At 48.1% G+C, this 16,836-nt stretch overlaps 1 protein-coding gene across 4 annotated transcripts in view; it reads left to right on the forward strand.

The window, feature by feature from the left end:
- KIAA0513 (KIAA0513 ortholog) overlaps window positions 1-16,836 on the forward strand; it is a 163,819-nt gene that overhangs the window by 40,270 nt on the left and 106,713 nt on the right. The window lies entirely within an intron of this gene.

Consider the following 16,836-nt stretch of genomic DNA (forward strand, 5'->3'; position numbering starts at 1 on the left):
TTACTAGTGACAGTAACATGAAATAGACTTAGTGTTAGGCTAATTGCCAGGTTCTTATGGCCTGGTTTGGCCTCTGTTGGAAACAGGATGCTGGGCTTGATGGACCCTTGGTCTGACCCAGTATGCCATGTTCTTAGGGTCTTCCACAGTCTGATTAGGTGGCTTTGCAAAGGTTTTTTTTTTTGTATTGCTTAGATCCGGGTTCAGTGCCTTTATTTTACTGCCCATGAGAACGGAAATGCAAGCATTGAGTGGGGAAAGCATGAGTGCAAACAGAAGAACTGTAGGTGTGGCACTGCTGGTGTTTGGAGCCAGGACACAGGTCATGTGATCTTCCCCGGTTTTCTTTTCTTTTTTTTTAGATTGATATTTTTGCTCCTTTTTGTTTTCTAGCCCAGTTGGAACTGGCCAGAGAATTTTCCCCTTTATAACACCCCCCCCCCCCCCACCTGCTTGGCCATAGCAGGGACAACAGCCTGTGCCTCCTTACAGAACCTGGTACACATCCCCCGAGCCTGGCCACTAGGTATCATTGTTGTGCAATGGCTGCAACTCCCACCCACAGCATCCCCAGAACAGAAGCCATGAACTGAGAATCAAATCCAGGTCCCTCCACACCACTGGGCCAGCCCGTCACTGATCTCTGGCAGCACATTGCATGAAGTCTGGGTTATAAAGTGACCGAGCTCAAGAAATCAAAACTTATCAAACAACCAAAGCGTACGCATGAGAGCCTATGTCCCACCTCTTCCTGAACACCGCACTCACTGACAAGCGGTGAGGAAAATGGACATGCACTGCTTTAAGCAGGTAATGAAAACACCCAGATGTTATGGTTATGAGGTGTTGGAGTGGATTCTTGGGTACTGCGGTGATGGCCACTCCCACGCGGAGGAGCCCCGTGAGGAACCGCAGTACTAGGCTAGGCTCTATACGTGCAGACACAGAGAAGTCGTGTTTATTATACAGCTTGGTGGTACTGCCTAGGGGTGGCAGCAGTGAGGTAACCAGTAGAAGTAGTCCAGGGGACCTCATCAGAGACCAGTCCCACGCTCAGGTATGTGGTAGCCTGCGCAAGGTAGTAGAGAAGTCCCAGATGCAGACTCGCAGCGCAGAAGCTGGAGGTGAGACAGACTGACAAGGTTAGTTACTCACTGACGTAGATAGCTGTATTGATGAAGATCCTGGTGGGCAGAAGCAAAGCAGTTGCAGGCACCAGTGTAGGGAGCGCGGGCCCTCGAGGAGCGAGTACCTGGTTTCCCAGATAGGTATCTGAAAGAGAGAAGATGGGCCCCCGAGGAGTGGGTACCTAGGTTAGCTATGAGTTACCCCGAATGGCAGAGAGAGCTCCCTGCAGCAAGCAGGGAAGCGGCAGAGCAGCTTAGACCGGAGGCAGTCCAATCCAATCCTTGCTAACACCGTTTGTTAGCAAACGAAGGGCAGGCTAAATACCAGGATGTGATGACGTCACTCGGAGAGGACGCTCCTGAGGTTCCAGCTATGACGTGGGTGGCGTGTGCACGCACCCGAGGAGGCCCTCAGGAAAGCCATGGCGAAACACCGTTGCCATTCCGGGGACGCCGGAGAGAGCGGCATGAAGTCGCGGCAGCAGCCATCTTCCCAAGGCTTGAGGAGAGAGAAGGAAGAAAGGTGAGGCACAGAGGTCGAAGCCGTCTGAGACCGAGGGACATGCAACATCCAGAATACAGGTGTAATTGCAACATCTTCCTGTCAAAGAGCTCAGCATCGCCACAAACTCAGCTCAAGACTATTGAGCCAAGGCCGGTTGGGTGGTGTCTCGGCCCTGGAGTAGGGCTGGATGCAGAGCAGGAACAAGGCCAGCTGAGCAGCGCTTCCAGAGGTTGTAGCCCAGCAGTCTTGTACCTGCAAAGGTGCATCTCTGTTCCCCCCCCCCCCCCTCAAATACTATTACCAGTCAGCAATGGGACCTTCCAAGGGCAGGTCTTAGCCTGCCCTGACTCTGGCCCCAGTGTAATGAACTGGGCTTGCCAGTATTCACGTTTTTATGCCTACAGATTAGTATTGCTCCATGTAAGTGCCATGTTATTGAAGGCATTAGCTGTTATCCCTTATTGTGGAGAGGTGCTCTGTCTTAACTTGTGTTTCTTAATGCTGGAAATGTAACTGCTCGTCAGAGGTGGAGAAAAGTTCCTGGGGCTGAGCCTGGAGTTCGTAGAGAGGATTTATGCACACAAAACACAGCTTGCACACAAATCATGTTTCCAATGCATAAAACAACTCTTCGGTGCATGAATCTGGCCTTTATGCATGCTGAGCTTGTCTTCTGTGCTCATTTTGTGCCTTTTTTTTAAACGCCCAATGTCATGACTGGTTTACATATGTTGCCAAACTAATGTACAGAATGATTAAAATAATTATCTTACTGCAGCAGGAGGTCACTGCGCGTGCGAAAAGGCCACGTCCACTGAAGTTCAGTGCATATTTGTAGTCATGTCTTATTGCATCAAGGCCGCTGGATCTCCTCTCCCATCAGACCTGATGAGTGGCAATCCTGGGCCTGGAGTATAGCTGGTGTTGCTGACTGTCCCGCCCTCTCATAGGACCAACAGAGGAAACGTGGCACGTGAGCACTCCCCACTGTGACACTGAGGAGGCCTGCGTGCTCGCTCGCTCGCTCCACAGCTCCGATGATGCCCACCTTCTTTAGAGCATTATCCAGATTTCTTTAACTGTTCCCCTGCCGAAGCCCTGGGGAGCAGTGGTACTTCAGAGCACCTTCCAGCAGCCCCTCGTGGACTGCATCGGTGTGACCTCACAGGTGCAATGGGTCAATGGCAGCCTCAGGAGCTACTGCAAGACTGTGGCTGACCCCTAATACTTTTGAATTGGTACAAGGTGAGGATGGGGATTGGGGGGGGGGGGGGGAGGGAGGTTATTTCTGCTGCCCAGTGCCTGGGGGAGGGAGATATGATAAGTACTGCAAAAATTAATAAAGCGGCTAAGTGGCTTAGCAAATACCTCCCAGTGAGATGTACCGGAGCCAAGCTGAGAGGGAAAGGCTGGGCCAGTGCTGATGCGTTACCAGCTCCTCAGCAAGTGGCTCCTGCTGGTTCTGTTTCCACCAAGTGAGAGGCACTGGATTTATATCCAGTAATTTAATGAGGCGTTCCTGGGAGTCCCTAATCCAGCAGCGCCCTGGGACTTCTCTGTGCTACATTGGTGATTCTTGGTGAGCCTTGTCAGTAAGAAGCTCCTAAGCCAATAGTATAGATGAGAGGAAGGTTGAGGCAGCTGAGACCCCACCATCTCCCCAATTCCTTCCTCCTCATTCTCCTGCCCTATCTATGTGCCCAAGGGCAGAAAACACAACACAAGTGGAATAAAAAAAAAAAAGGCCACTGCTTTTCTTAACGAAACACTCTTCAGACAAATAGCATCTGAGCCAGAAATCTCTCCTTCAGATCGTCAGTGTAGCAGTGGAGCGCGTGCATAAACATTAGATGCGCGCGAGGCCAGACTAGGACGGAGGGGACAGTGCCGGCCGCCTCAGTGCTTCGCTCGTCAGTGTAGAAGTGGAGCGCGTGCATAAACGTTAGATGCGCGCGAGGCCAGACTAGGACCGAGGGGACAGTGCCGGCCGCCTCAGTGCTTTGCTCGTCAGTGAAGCGCGTGCATAAACGTTAGATGTGCGCGAGGCCAGACTAGGACTGAGGGGTCAGTGCCGGCCGCCTCAGCGCTTCGCTCGTCAGTGTAGAAGTGGAGCGCGTGCATAAACGTTAGATGCGGGCGAGGCCAGACTAGGACCGAGGGGACAGTGCCGGCCGCCTCAGTGCTTCGCTCGTCAGTGTAGAAGTGGAGCGCGTGCATAAACGTTAGATGCGCGCGAGGCCAGACTAGGACCGAGGGGACAGTGCCGGCCGCCTCGGTGCTTCGCTCGTCAGTGTAGAAGTGGAGCGCGTGCATAAACGTTAGGTGCGCGCGAGGCCAGACTAGGACCGAGGGGACAGTGCCGACCGCCTCGGTGCTTCGCTCGTCAGTGTAGAAGTGGAGCGCGTGCATAAACGTTAGGTGCGCGCGAGGCCAGACTAGGACCGAGGGGACAGTGCCGACCGCCTCAGTGCTTCGCTCGTCAGTGTAGAAGTGACGCATTACTTGACCTGAGGGAGAGCGGGGGGGTTCGCTATTTGATTCTTGCACGTTGCTAAAGCCTCCGTTTCTCTTCCTGCGTCATTCACTGCCCCGACGTGTATAATTATTTACAAGGGGAAGGGGGGCATGGAGCAGTCTGCAGCTGAGGGCTGTGCTACTCCCGCTTCCATCTTTATTACAGGGGGAGGTTCAGGCTCTCTGCTGTCTTCTTTTTGCCAGTTCTGCAGCAGCTGCTGGCTGTTGCTTTGCTGAGGGACAGAATGGCTGCTTTTCTGCACTACACACGTGTATTTACCGTGTCTTTGGGGAAATGGACAGCGTGCTGGAAAGGCGCAGCCCGGTGGTTGAGAACCAGTAATCCAGAGTTCAAATCCCACTTCCCCAGGGCACTGCTTGGGACGTCAGGCAATCACGTTATCTTCCCTTGTCTGAGGTGCCCTCTTAGATTGTCCCTTAAGTCTGGTAATGTTGCCAGCCACCTGGAATATCATTTGGAAAGGCGAGCCAAGAATAAAAAAAGAAAATCATTTCATGATGGCACAGACAGAGACACAATCGTCTTCCTTCTGTGCACATGGAAAGATGACGCTGGAGCCGGAGCTTCCCCGCTGTCGGCCCCTGCTTTCCTGATTCTGACCGTAATGACCCCCATTGCAAGCGCAGCCTCTGTTGGGGGAGGTGTGATCAGGGTTTGGTGAGATAGCTCAAGCCCGGCGAGAGCCAGCTGTGCTACCAAATTGGCAACCAGTGGTTCTCCTCTCCTAAAAGTCGCCCACCACCACCAAGGCTTCTTTGTGAGGAGGGTGCGAAATTTTAATCAGGACAGAGGAAGGGAAGGACAGACCTCTCTCGCCAGCTATTCCAAAGCAGGGAAGCCTGTGTCCTAATCCCAGACAGAATATGCAACGGCGGGAGGAAAAGTACTTGTATTCGCTGTGTACGTTTCTCATTGTTCACCTTCTTTCTTTGAGTAACAGGAGACAGGACCATCTTCTAAACTAACGGGGAGAGAGAGAGAGACACCCAGCATTTAGTTTGAGCCCATTCATTCTTTAGCTGGAGCACTGGTTTTGACTTCGCTAGTGCAATGCAGAGCAGGGGTGTAGACCTTTTCCTTGTTTCTGCCCTTCCTTCACTTCACCCCCAACCCCAGATTCCTTCCTGTGCATTTGTATTTATTAAAATTTCTTAATCACTTATGCCTAGACCCTAAGCCATACACAGAATTCTTACAAAAAGTCAAACTTTAAGACCAAATGATATAATTAATACAATTTTCAATCTGAAGCAAGGTCGCCCATCGCCAAAGATCAGATATGCTGCCGTCATACTGGTGGAATGGGGCTCGGTGATATAAGGGCTTATAATCCTGCTTCTAACTTAGGCCTTGTGTCTGATGGGCTTCTCACTACAGGCTATGTCCCTTTACCCTTCGTACGTAGTTACTTAGGAGCCTTAAGCCCGGGGGCAGTGTTACATTCATCTCGCTCAGCCCTACCAGATTTTTTCAGGAATAGTATTTTAGTTCTCCCTCTCATGCATGCTTGGAAGCAATTATGCTCCTTTTTAGGCCTTAAGCCTCCTGTCTCCCAGTTCCTGCCACTAACAGGCAATGTGCATTTTTCCACCTGGTCTTAACTCCCAGGTATTCACAACTTGGGCTACTTCAGGTGTTTCCTTGTTAGCCCCCTTTCTAGATGAAGCGGGTCAGATAAAATCCTTTCCCTGATCTTCAAGTAGACTTGTCCTTGAATGCTAAACATTACTTTCAATATGTGCAGGTACGATCCTTGGGGCTGTCTGATTGGTCTCAAGTGCCCAGGGAATTCTTTTCAGATCTTTTTGATTTTGAAGACCCGGCCCGACTCTGTTTCTTTTTCGTGTAGACAAATCAGAGGTTCTAAACCTAAGGGGGCCTATGAGTCTTCCCTAAGAGGCTGGGCCAATGAACTGGGGCTCCAGTTTCCTGATGAGCATCATGTACGGTGTCTCAGTAGGCTCCGATCTATTACTAGCCGGATGGACTTGCGAGAAACACAATATAAATTTCTGGCAAGGTATTATGTCTCTCAGACATTAGCACAGAAATTTCGGTTAACTACTACAGCCATGAGTTTAAAGTGTACTCCGGTGGAGGGTACCTTGGGTCATTGTTTTTGGTCTTGTTCTCATATCACGGGTTTTTGGGAGAATATACAGGCTGATTCAGTAAACTGTGTGGGAGATCCGGCGCTCCGAGGCGAGCTCCCGCTCTCCCAATGCGCGCCCAGGCCACTCTCCTGGGCGCGCGATTCAGTATTCAAATGAGGGCCCGCGCTAATAAGGAGGCTCTAGGGACACTAGTGCGTCCCTAGAGCCTCCTTATTGGTGGAAGAGGCAGCTCTCAGCCGGTTTGACAGCCGATGCTTAATTTTACAGGATGGGTTGTCGAACCCGCTGACAGCCACGGGTTTGGAAAAAGGATGCCGGCAAAATTAAGCGTCCGCTTTCCAACCTGCGGGCCGTGGGCAGATTTTTTATTTTTTTTTATTTTTGGGTCCTCCGAGTTAATATCCGAGCGGCCTGAGCGCCCCATACTGAATTGGCCTGACGGTGAGGTATATATACGATGTGACACAAATTCAGTTACCCCTCTGTCCTAAGATCCTATTGTTTGATCTCTTGTTGGGGCCAGCGGTGGGAAAACCTGTAAAACTGTGGATTCATAAAGTACTTTTCCTGGGGAAAAAAGCTATTCTGCAGAACTGAATGAAGGTGCCCACCCCCCCTCCCCCAAGCTTTATTTATTTATCGGGTTTTATATACCGTCATTCGAATTCATCATCATAACGGTTTACAATGTTAAGGGATAAACAGAATTTCAAAAAAGGTTCAAACTGTTGTTGTTAAACATAGGGAATCCCATGGCGCGTGTTGGTTCATAACTTATGCCTCTTTGAGAAGTATGTTGAGCACGTGGATACAACGAAGAAGACCAGGATCTTTACATACAGCCTCTCCCTCATCGGACAAGCAGCATGATTTTAAGTGACTTTGCTGGACCTATCACTTTGGAACCCATAACTTCTTCACATTTCGTTATTGCTTTCCGGGGGGGGGAGGGGGGTTCAGTAGGTACCTAGGGTTTGTTATTGTTGGGGCACCGGTCAGGACCACCCGGTGTTCCCCAGTTGTATTGTTTTTACTGAAGCCTAATAAAATGGATTTAAACACAAATATGCTGCACCGCTCAAGCCAAGCTAGGTCCCATCAAGAAGGATTTCAGGAGTGTTGTGAAAGTTTTTGTACATGCTAGAGGGCGCAGCCATGGAGAGAGCCCAGTCTCTTGTCACACACAGCCCTCCTGCTTTCATTGAGGGTATCTCGAGGCGCCCTCTTTGCTGGGGTCTAAGGTTTCCTGCTGGCTGATAAACTCGTAGCAAGAAATGTATCCATGAAAAGGAACTAGTACTTGTTATGCCCATCGGTCGCAGGCGGCTGCGACCGTGTGTACTTACTTCCTGCACTGCCCTCCCCAGGGCGGCTCGGGCCAGCTTTCACCGCCGTGTTCCCCGGGACTCCTCGTGGCGGCCTGGATGCCGCCGCCGCCATCTTCCTAGACTTTGGGCCTTCCTAGGCACACGTGCACCACCGGGCCCTCCTTTGAAGCCTCCTCGGCGGGAACCTCAGGGGCGTCTCCAGTTGATGACATCATCAGACCAGGGGTATTTAAACTCCACCTTCGCCCTCAGCTAGCCGACGGCAACAAGTTCCGTTCGTCTTCAACTACTGCCTGTGTGTTCCTGAGACTACGCTTTGTGCCTTGGACTTGGACCCTGTCTGGTACCCGCTCCTCGGGCTGGCTCTGCGTCTCTTGGGTTATAACCTGCAAGGCCTCCTGTTCCTCTGGACTACCTCTGGGACACCTCAACTATCTGTGAGTTCTACAGTAGGACTTCCCCGCTCCTCGGGGTTGCGCCCGCAGCCTGAACAAGACTGTCCATGCCTCCCGCTCCTTGGGGACCACGCTTACATATTACAGTGACTGCCAGAGCCTCCCCACTCCTCGGGGTAGTGCTCTCCAGCTTCCCTGCTCCTCGGGATTGCTCCTACGTACTATATTGAGACTGCCTACACTTCCCCGGTCCTCGGGGCGGTGCTTCGTCATCACTAGAGGCTCAGCTTGGGCTTCCCTGTCCTGTGGGCTGCCCTATGACGTTACAGCATCATCCTACGCTGTGCAACTCCTCCCTTTGGGGTTGCCCTCCGGAGTCCCTCCTGATTGGCCAAGCCTCACGCCCCCTGCTCTCACCTGGGCAGGGACCCTCCTCTCCGCGGGGTCCCTGCCCAGGTATTGCCTCCAGTCTACTCGCCACGGGGTCCTCTCCTGGTGCCGCGGAACCTCTCCATTGCCTCACTCAGAGCTCTTCGCTGTCTCTGACCTCTCGTCCCAGCGGTGCAGACCTGTGGGGGTCCTTCCCACAGTCAGTAACAATTTGCATCTCGGGCCAAGGGCCCACATACCCACAAATTAGAACAGTACGGAGTAGTTTGTGGGTAATTAGCAGTGCTTTAAACCATACTCAAAATTGAATAGATGACCACTGAAATTGAAATTGTTTGGTTTAATGAGCTCAGTACGTTTTTTTGGGTTTTTTTTTACCACTGATCTAATGAGCTGTAGAATTCAAAAGTAGTTGTAAAGTTTTTTGTTTTTTTTTGAAGACACTGGCAGCTCTACATAAGTAGCATTCAAATAGTCCTAATGTGGGTAGCATGCATGCCTGTACCACCAGTTTAAAATCTTCAGTTTCTAATAGAGCCTTGAAGCCACATGACACCCAGAGCTTGAAAAAACCGTTTTCTATAACTGTTTTAATATGATAGTGGAAAGATAGTCTAGTATCTAAGCATATCCCCAAGGCTCTTAACATGTGGAAAAATAGGAAACGTTTGATCATCCAAAGTTAGCAAACAAGAGATGGAATCATCGTTTGAACGCTGGATTATCACAAATTCGATTTTAGTAATGTTTAGCACCAGTTTGTTGTGGCGGAGCCATTGTTTAATGGCTGACAGGCAAATTCCAATTAGACTAACTGTATCAGACCATGAAGTAAGTATATGGAGAAAAACCAAAATATCATCAGCAAAAATTCTATAACCTTCACGCAGATCAGCGCAAGGTAAACGTTGAATAATAGAGAAGAAAGTGCCGAGCCTTGATGGTTCGCCAGTAGAATTGGCGAACTAGGCAGAGCTCTTGCCTCCTGCTCTTACGTGTGAAGATCGTTCAGATAGATAAGATGCAAACCAGGATAACACCCGACCAGCAATGCCACGGAAAAGCAGGATGTCATGATATGTGGTATCCAATGTGGATGATATGTCCAGCATCACTAGAACATAAGCTATAGCCACAATCCGAACCTCTCCTTAAGTGGTCAAACAAGGAGACCATGAGAATCTCAGTATTTAAAGATTTTCTAAGGCCAGATTGGTACGGATCTGGAATGTGATGTTCCTCTGGGAACTGGAACTGTTGCTCAAAGACTACTGTCTCCAAGAGCTTAGATGTGAAAAATAAGGAGGAAATGGCTCCAAATGGCAGATTTCCATCTTGGAGCAGGCACTGCCGCTGCTTTACAAAGCAGTGAGGACATTTCTCAGCCGCATTGATCTTTCCTCTTTTTTTTCAATTTAAAACAAAAATGTAAACCGGCAAAAGAAGAGGAGGTTGCTGTTTGTAAAGGAGTGAGAGCAGTGGGAAGATGAATACTTCTGATGAGATGAGATTTTGCCTGGGGGTCTGTCCCAGGGGCTGGGCAGCAGGCCATTGTGGTAAACCAACTGCGGCTTTTCTGAAGAAACTGTGAAAGGGAGCAGAGCAGACCGTGTTCTCTTTAATAGCAGCTTTTAGTGCTGTCTAACCACAGAGCTGTGGGGAGGAGACAGATGTGAATAGCCTCTGGATGTCACAATTATACAGTTTAGAAGCACAGACTGAGCTGGAAGCCTGACATCCTAATTCCAGTTCTGTGGCACTTGGAGCTCGTTGGCAAGTTAATCAATGCATATAACATGCAAGGGGATGATTAGTAGGGACGAAAGAGAATGGGCAGATGAAATTTGTAGTTCTCTGTGACCAGCTGCCACAGGAGCCTGTTACCCTCCTGAAATGCTCTTAAGTGCGGAGGGTTTTGTTGGCCAAGAGAGAATCCAAAGAAGCAGGAAAGGTGAGCAGGAGCAATGTGTGGTGGTAGTGGTATCTTTATTCTCATCTGTGGGCACAGGGAGAGAAAATGTTCGAGGTGGGTGGCAGAGCTAGGCATTAGAGCTGAAGGCGCACGTCCCCATGTGTTCTGGGCTTGACCTCCGCACCACACCGCTCTTTCCTTCCCCGTCTGATCAAAGAGCAAGCAAGTGGGAATTTTTAGAGACAAGCGTTGCAGAGTTAATAGGCATTTATTTCTCCTCCTCGGCCCACCCTTCCTCCCTCAGAATTAAATATTTTTCACGCCGCCAGCTGCAGCATTGTAAGAAACGTGGCTTGGTCCTGATTCTTTGAATGTATAACAGCTGGGCTCATATCCGGGGAGTGCTGCCATGCTTGCAAGGGCTGGATGTACTAACCCTCTGCCTTTTTTCTTAACCTGGAGCAAATTTCTGGGTAAACTGTGTACCAGGTTGCCTCTCATTACTGAAAACCATAAATGGCTTAGAGCAGGGCTTCTTAAACTTTTAGCCAATGTGACCCCATTTTAGCATCTGAAAATTCAGATGGCTCCAGAGGATGATCGAAAGATTTAGCAGGCATGCTGTCTCCCTATAACAATCACTCCGCTCTCACCCTCCAGCTGATCCCCTCCAATCTCCCCCCCCCCCCCTCTCCAGTCAAACCATTCTCTCCTCCTCCACGCCCTCCAGGGGACCTTCTTTCTCAATCTCTGCCCCTTTTACAGCTCCTTCTCACTTTCCCAACTCATCATCTCTCCCCACTTCAGCCCTTTTCATATCATCCCAGCGGATCCCCTCTCACCTCCAAGCTATTTGTATAACCTTCAATTTATCCTCTGTCACCCCTCCTCTCTCTCCTCCCCCTCAACACGTTTCTCACACCTGCCCCTCAGTTGATCCCCCTCATTCCCAGCTTCTCTTACATCCCCCAATTAATCTTCTGTCATTCTCCCCTCACAGCCAATCCCTCTCCAGCTGAGTCAACCCTCAAACCTCCTCTGCATCTGATCCCTCCCTTCAGACAACCCCTCCTTCAAATATTCCCTTGGCCAGAGTAGGTGGCCACATTTTTCTCTAGGCCCTGGTTCAAAGGTAGATGATAGTATCAACATTTTTTTTTTCTTGCAATAGGTTCAGTGGTGGGTGAGGAGAGAGGTGCAGTGGCCTGTGCCCACTCAGCCCTACGGTAATCAGGAAGCAGCGCCACCATTAGTAATCAGTGTGGAGCCCATGGGCCAGTGCAAATTCACGGGCCCTGCAGTGGTCCTGATTCCTCCTCGTGCAGGGCTTCCAGTGACCACAGAAACTCATGAAAGGGTTGGGCCACCACAGGGCCAGTGATCTCACAGGCCCCATTGACTTCCACTGCTAATGTTGGTGCATAAAGAGCACTGCCATTTGAGGCACTTATGACCCCAGCTGAAGATTCTGTAACCTCATTTGGGGTCCTGACCCACATTTTGGGAAGCCCTGGCTTAGAGGATGCCAGGACTGGAGAACAGAATTGTCAGCTGAGACCCTCAATTCATTTCCCTGCCTCTGCTTACTGATTGACCTTGGACTGGAAGCTTTATAGGGAAAGGACAGTTTAGCCCTGTAATGTGCCTCGTGTGATGCTCTATTGATATCATAAGTTCACATCTCACCGGGTTGACCTATGAGAAGATAAGAATGGATGTGGCCACTGATAGAAATGAGTGTTACCCATAGGAAAAATTTATCCCAAAATATATCTTCCTCTGAAAACCTAGATATCACTTATTTTGTTTTATGTGGAGCTATGGGCAATTGATTTCATGATGACATAGTAAACGATGGCAAATAAAGACCAAAAAGACATAATCGGCCTTCTCAACAAGGTTGTTACTGTTGCTCTGTACAGGCTACCTCAGTGCTTCATTTCCATCCACTAGCCTCTAGGGATTCCCTGTGTTTATCCTATTCCCCTTTTAGTTTTGCCACCTTCGCTGAGAGGACATTCCAGACATCCACCACCCTTTCTGTGAAGAATATTTCTTGACTGCTCCTGAATCTGGCCCCTGGAATTGCACATCATGACCCCTAGTTCTACGTCTTTCCATTAGAAAACATATTTAGGTTCTCAAGTCTCATCTCGTGGCTTTTGATACAAACCCAGCATTATTTTGGTTGCCTCTCTCTGGAAAGTAGAAAATAGCCACTGCTATTACTAGCATCACTGGCATGGGATATACTTAGTGTTTGGGTACTTGCCAGGTTCTTGTAGCCTGGATTGGTCACTGTTGGAGACAGGATGCTGGGCTTGATGGTTCCTTGGTCTGACCCAGCATGCCAATTTCTTATGTTCTTATGTCTCTAGTCTGTTGTACATGGTGGTATATTCAGGGCTGGTGCAAGGGTTTTAGGTGCCCTAGGCAAACCTTTTGCCTTGCGCCCCCCCCCCCCCCCTCCCCCCGGTTCAGCCCTGACCTCATTCACTCAGACAGGCCCCCTCTCTTACACACACCTAGGTTCCTTGTCTCATTCACACACACACCCTTACACAGGCTCCCTCCCTCTTTCTTATTAACATCCTTGCTCTCTTGTACACACACAATCCCTCTCACTCACTCATACACATGCACAAGCCGCTCGTGGCCTGCCAAGACTCTGCTTTTCTCGGCCGTGAGTAGGATGGGCGCTGCTTGCAGCCCCCACCTGGCTGCTCTTTGCTGCCCCCTAATAGCTGGCATCCTAGGTGACTGGCTAGTTCACCTATTGGGATGTGCCGGCCCTGGGTATATTGTGTGATATAACATTCTACACAGTCTGGTAAAGCACCAGTAAACAGCACTATTTCCTAAAAAGTGCTGGATAATATTTTTTCTAACTTTATTTCACAACTAACGTAGTAATAAAACTTAAAGGATAAGAATTTTTACCTGTAAATAGTATCTTACAAGTACACTTGGTCAGAACCTACATCACTAGTCAAGCGAAGCTTTTTTGTTTATGATAAAATGTAACCGAACCTTTTTGGCACCTGTTAGAATGTACAATAGTACACATTCACCCATCCTAATCTATGTGCCTACATGTAAACCGTTGCGATGGTATATAACAGATTTTAAATAAATAAATATCTGGTGTAAAATCAGTAAAGAGAAACAATATCATAATGAATATCAGTACAAGCACACAACACAAGCATTACTTAGATTAATCAAGCGGATAAGATTGCAATCATAAATAAGAATAAAGAAAAGGTATTATACAAAGAATACTCTCCTCATAGGTCCTCCCTGCTATGGAATTGTGTATTCTGAAAACGAAGGACTGTTCGATGCCAGGAATTCCATATATAGAAGCTATTTGCTCTCTTGTTCCTGGCTTATTCCACTACTCACTGAGGCACACAGCTTTATATATCTTACTCTCTCTGACTTTACTCCAGTGTTTGCCCTTTAACAAAAGACTTACAACCAGCTCATTAGGAAGGTATTTCAGTATTAATCTCTGATCTTCCCAGGTGTTAAGAGATACCAAATGTCTTTTGAGGTTATCTTGACTCATTCGTGCCAGGGAGTCTCAGGAATGAAGAGGGAACAAAGACATGATAGTGTCTTTACAATCCTTACACTTAAAATATATGTAATATATAATATATATATACAAGCCGTTAAGCCCGTTAAAACGGGCTACATCCCTCTGTCTCTCACCTCCCCCTCTTTCTCTCTCCCCTCACTCTTCACCACCCCCTCCCTCACCCACTCCTCCCCACCCTCCCTCTCCTATCACTCAGTCCCTTCCTCCCACTCAGTCTCACTCACTCCCTCCCCCTCTCTCCCTCCCTCTCACTCACTCAGTCCCACTCACTCTCACTCAGTCCCCACTCCCTCCCTCAGTCCCTCCCCCTCACTCAATCCCTCCCTCTCACTCAGTCAGTCCCTCCCCCCTCCCTCTCACTCACTCAGTCCCACTCACTCTCCCTCAGTCCCACTCCCTCCCTCTCTCTCCCAGTCCCACTCCCTCCCTCAGTCCCCCCTCTCCCTCTCACTCAGTCCCACTCCCTCCCTCTCACTCAATCCCTCCCCCTCACTCAATCCCTCCCTCTCACTCAGTCACTCCCTCCCACTCTCTCTCTCCGTCCCTCCCTCCCACTCAGTCCGTCCCTCCCTCTCTCTCTCTTCTCCCTCCCTCGCTACCGCCCGCTACCACCGCCGTCGCTCGCTACCGCCGTCGCCGCCCGCTGCCGGTACCGCCGCTGCTGCCACTGGACGCCGCCATTTTTTTTTTCTTTCTGAAGCTGCCTCAGAGCGACGTGCTCGCCCGCACATGCGCGGTAGAGCTGGTCTCTACTGCGCATTTGCGGGCCGTCGGTCACAGGCCATTTATAAGGTAGATTATATATTGTGCCTTATTAATACAACTTCTACCCTTCTGCTTACGTCTGTGAGATCGTAAGCAGAAGGGTAGAAGTTGTTCTGAATTAACTTGTGGAGACTGGATGTCGAGAGTTTTTGGTAAACATATAGAAAACCGAACAAGCATGCTTATAAAATAGTAAGGGAAGTAGAAGCGCATATTGGGAAAGAAAAAAAAGCATTGGGAGTCAAAGACAAGACATGAGTTTCGATCAGAGCGTTGAATTCTATGAGAAGTGGAGACAGCGGTATATATAAAACTACACAGATGGCATAGACGCACAAAATTTGGTTATGCGTGATAAATAAATGGATATCCAAAGAAGATCACTGGTGTTTTTATTAGATCGGCAAGAATCCATGTGGTGGATGTGATAGATTATTCGTGGTTCAATCATTTCAAGTTCCCCTGAAGAAGCTGGAAGGTGAAACGAGGGCCCGGTTGGGATTAATTAGAATCATGCATATTAATGTTGGTATTTAAATAATTCAAATTGTACACCTTGTAGTATTTGATGGGATTAATTAAAATTTATGAGGTTAAAAACTGCTTATATCAATGTTTATATTGGAATGATTTAAAATGAACATCATGTAATCTCTGTTTGGAGAGCCTAATGTAAATTAGCACAAATTAGTTTTTATGAATGTGGAGTTTTTGAAAACTTGTGGATAGGTATGGGTTTGGTATATGTGTGTATGAATGAGCAAGGTTATAATGAGATATATTGGTGTAATATGAAGGGTTATTGTAATTCTATGAGTTTCAAGTATTGATAACTTGATTTTTCATAGATTTAATAAAAGAATAATTTGGAAAACAACAATTGTGCTTTTACTCCACTCCACACGGAGTGTTAGTTTTGGTATTAGTATTAATTAGGCACAATAAGAAGCCTAATAATTGGATTACTGTGGATATATATGTATGTGTGTATATATATAGATATATATATATATATGTATGTATATTGATCCACAATCGTCAATCATTGGGGCCTGTTCTGATCTATAGTGCTCTTTGAGTCACAAAGGTCTTCCAGGGATCTAGCAAAGCTGCCTAAAATTTTATTTTCTCACACCTGTCTCTTGTTTTCTTAGTGCAAATCTTCCCATGTTATTTTCCCCCCTCTCGTTAATGCCTTTGTTATCATGTTTTACTGTTCAATGTAAAGAGCCATGCCGTGCGTTTGTTTTGCGTTACAATGTGAACTGATATGATATCCTGGATGAATGTCGGTATATAAAAAGTTTAAATAAATAAATAAATAAATATGGCCTCCAAAACTAAACACAGTACTCTAGATAAGGCCTCATCAATAACCTGTACAGAGGCATTATCGCCTTTTCATTTGCTGCTGTTTATGCCTCTGCACCCCAGCATTCCTGTGCTCTGGCCACTGCCTTATTGCGCTGTTTCACTACCTTGGGATCACCTTCCATCATCCCAAGGGGTCTCTCCTGGTCCGTGCACATCAGCTCTTCACTACCTACTGCATATCGCTCCCCTTGAGTTCTGCATCCCAAGTGAAGGACTCTGCCCATTTTTGCAGTGAATCTTAACGGCCCAGTATTCAACCACTCCTTTAGCTTTATTTTTCAGTTCATCTCATTCTGCTTCTGATTAAGCTGCCCACCAACTTTGCAATGAACTCCAGCTGAAAGATATGTGGGGTAAGACACAGGTTATCTGTTTCTGTAAAATATTTCTCCCTCCTCCTCTTCCAAAAATCAGGAAGCTGGGAAGAAATGTTATATTTGTATGCCAGCTCCCTCAAACACAGGTTTGGTCTGAAGCGGTTTAAACCACCACCCTAAATACATCCGCAATTAATTTCTATACAGCAACAAAAACCTTTGTACTCCCAGCATATAAATACATTAATATAACTCGCATATCATCCTCCTCTACATGCGCGTTTTGCTCTCGGTGCATTAACCTAGGCCACAGCCAGAGCTTCTCCAGATGCAAAATGACAATTTTTTTTGCAGTGGTTTTAGTTCAAATATTTCAGGAGTTTAAATATTTAGGACCCCCCCCCTCCTCCCACACCAAACAAAACAGAAACTAAACTAGAATCTCACTGGATCAGATGCATCTGTGCTA

The sequence above is a fragment of the Rhinatrema bivittatum genome, chromosome 7, assembly GCF_901001135.1.
Source record: "Rhinatrema bivittatum chromosome 7, aRhiBiv1.1, whole genome shotgun sequence".
NCBI lineage: Eukaryota > Metazoa > Chordata > Amphibia > Gymnophiona > Rhinatrematidae > Rhinatrema > Rhinatrema bivittatum.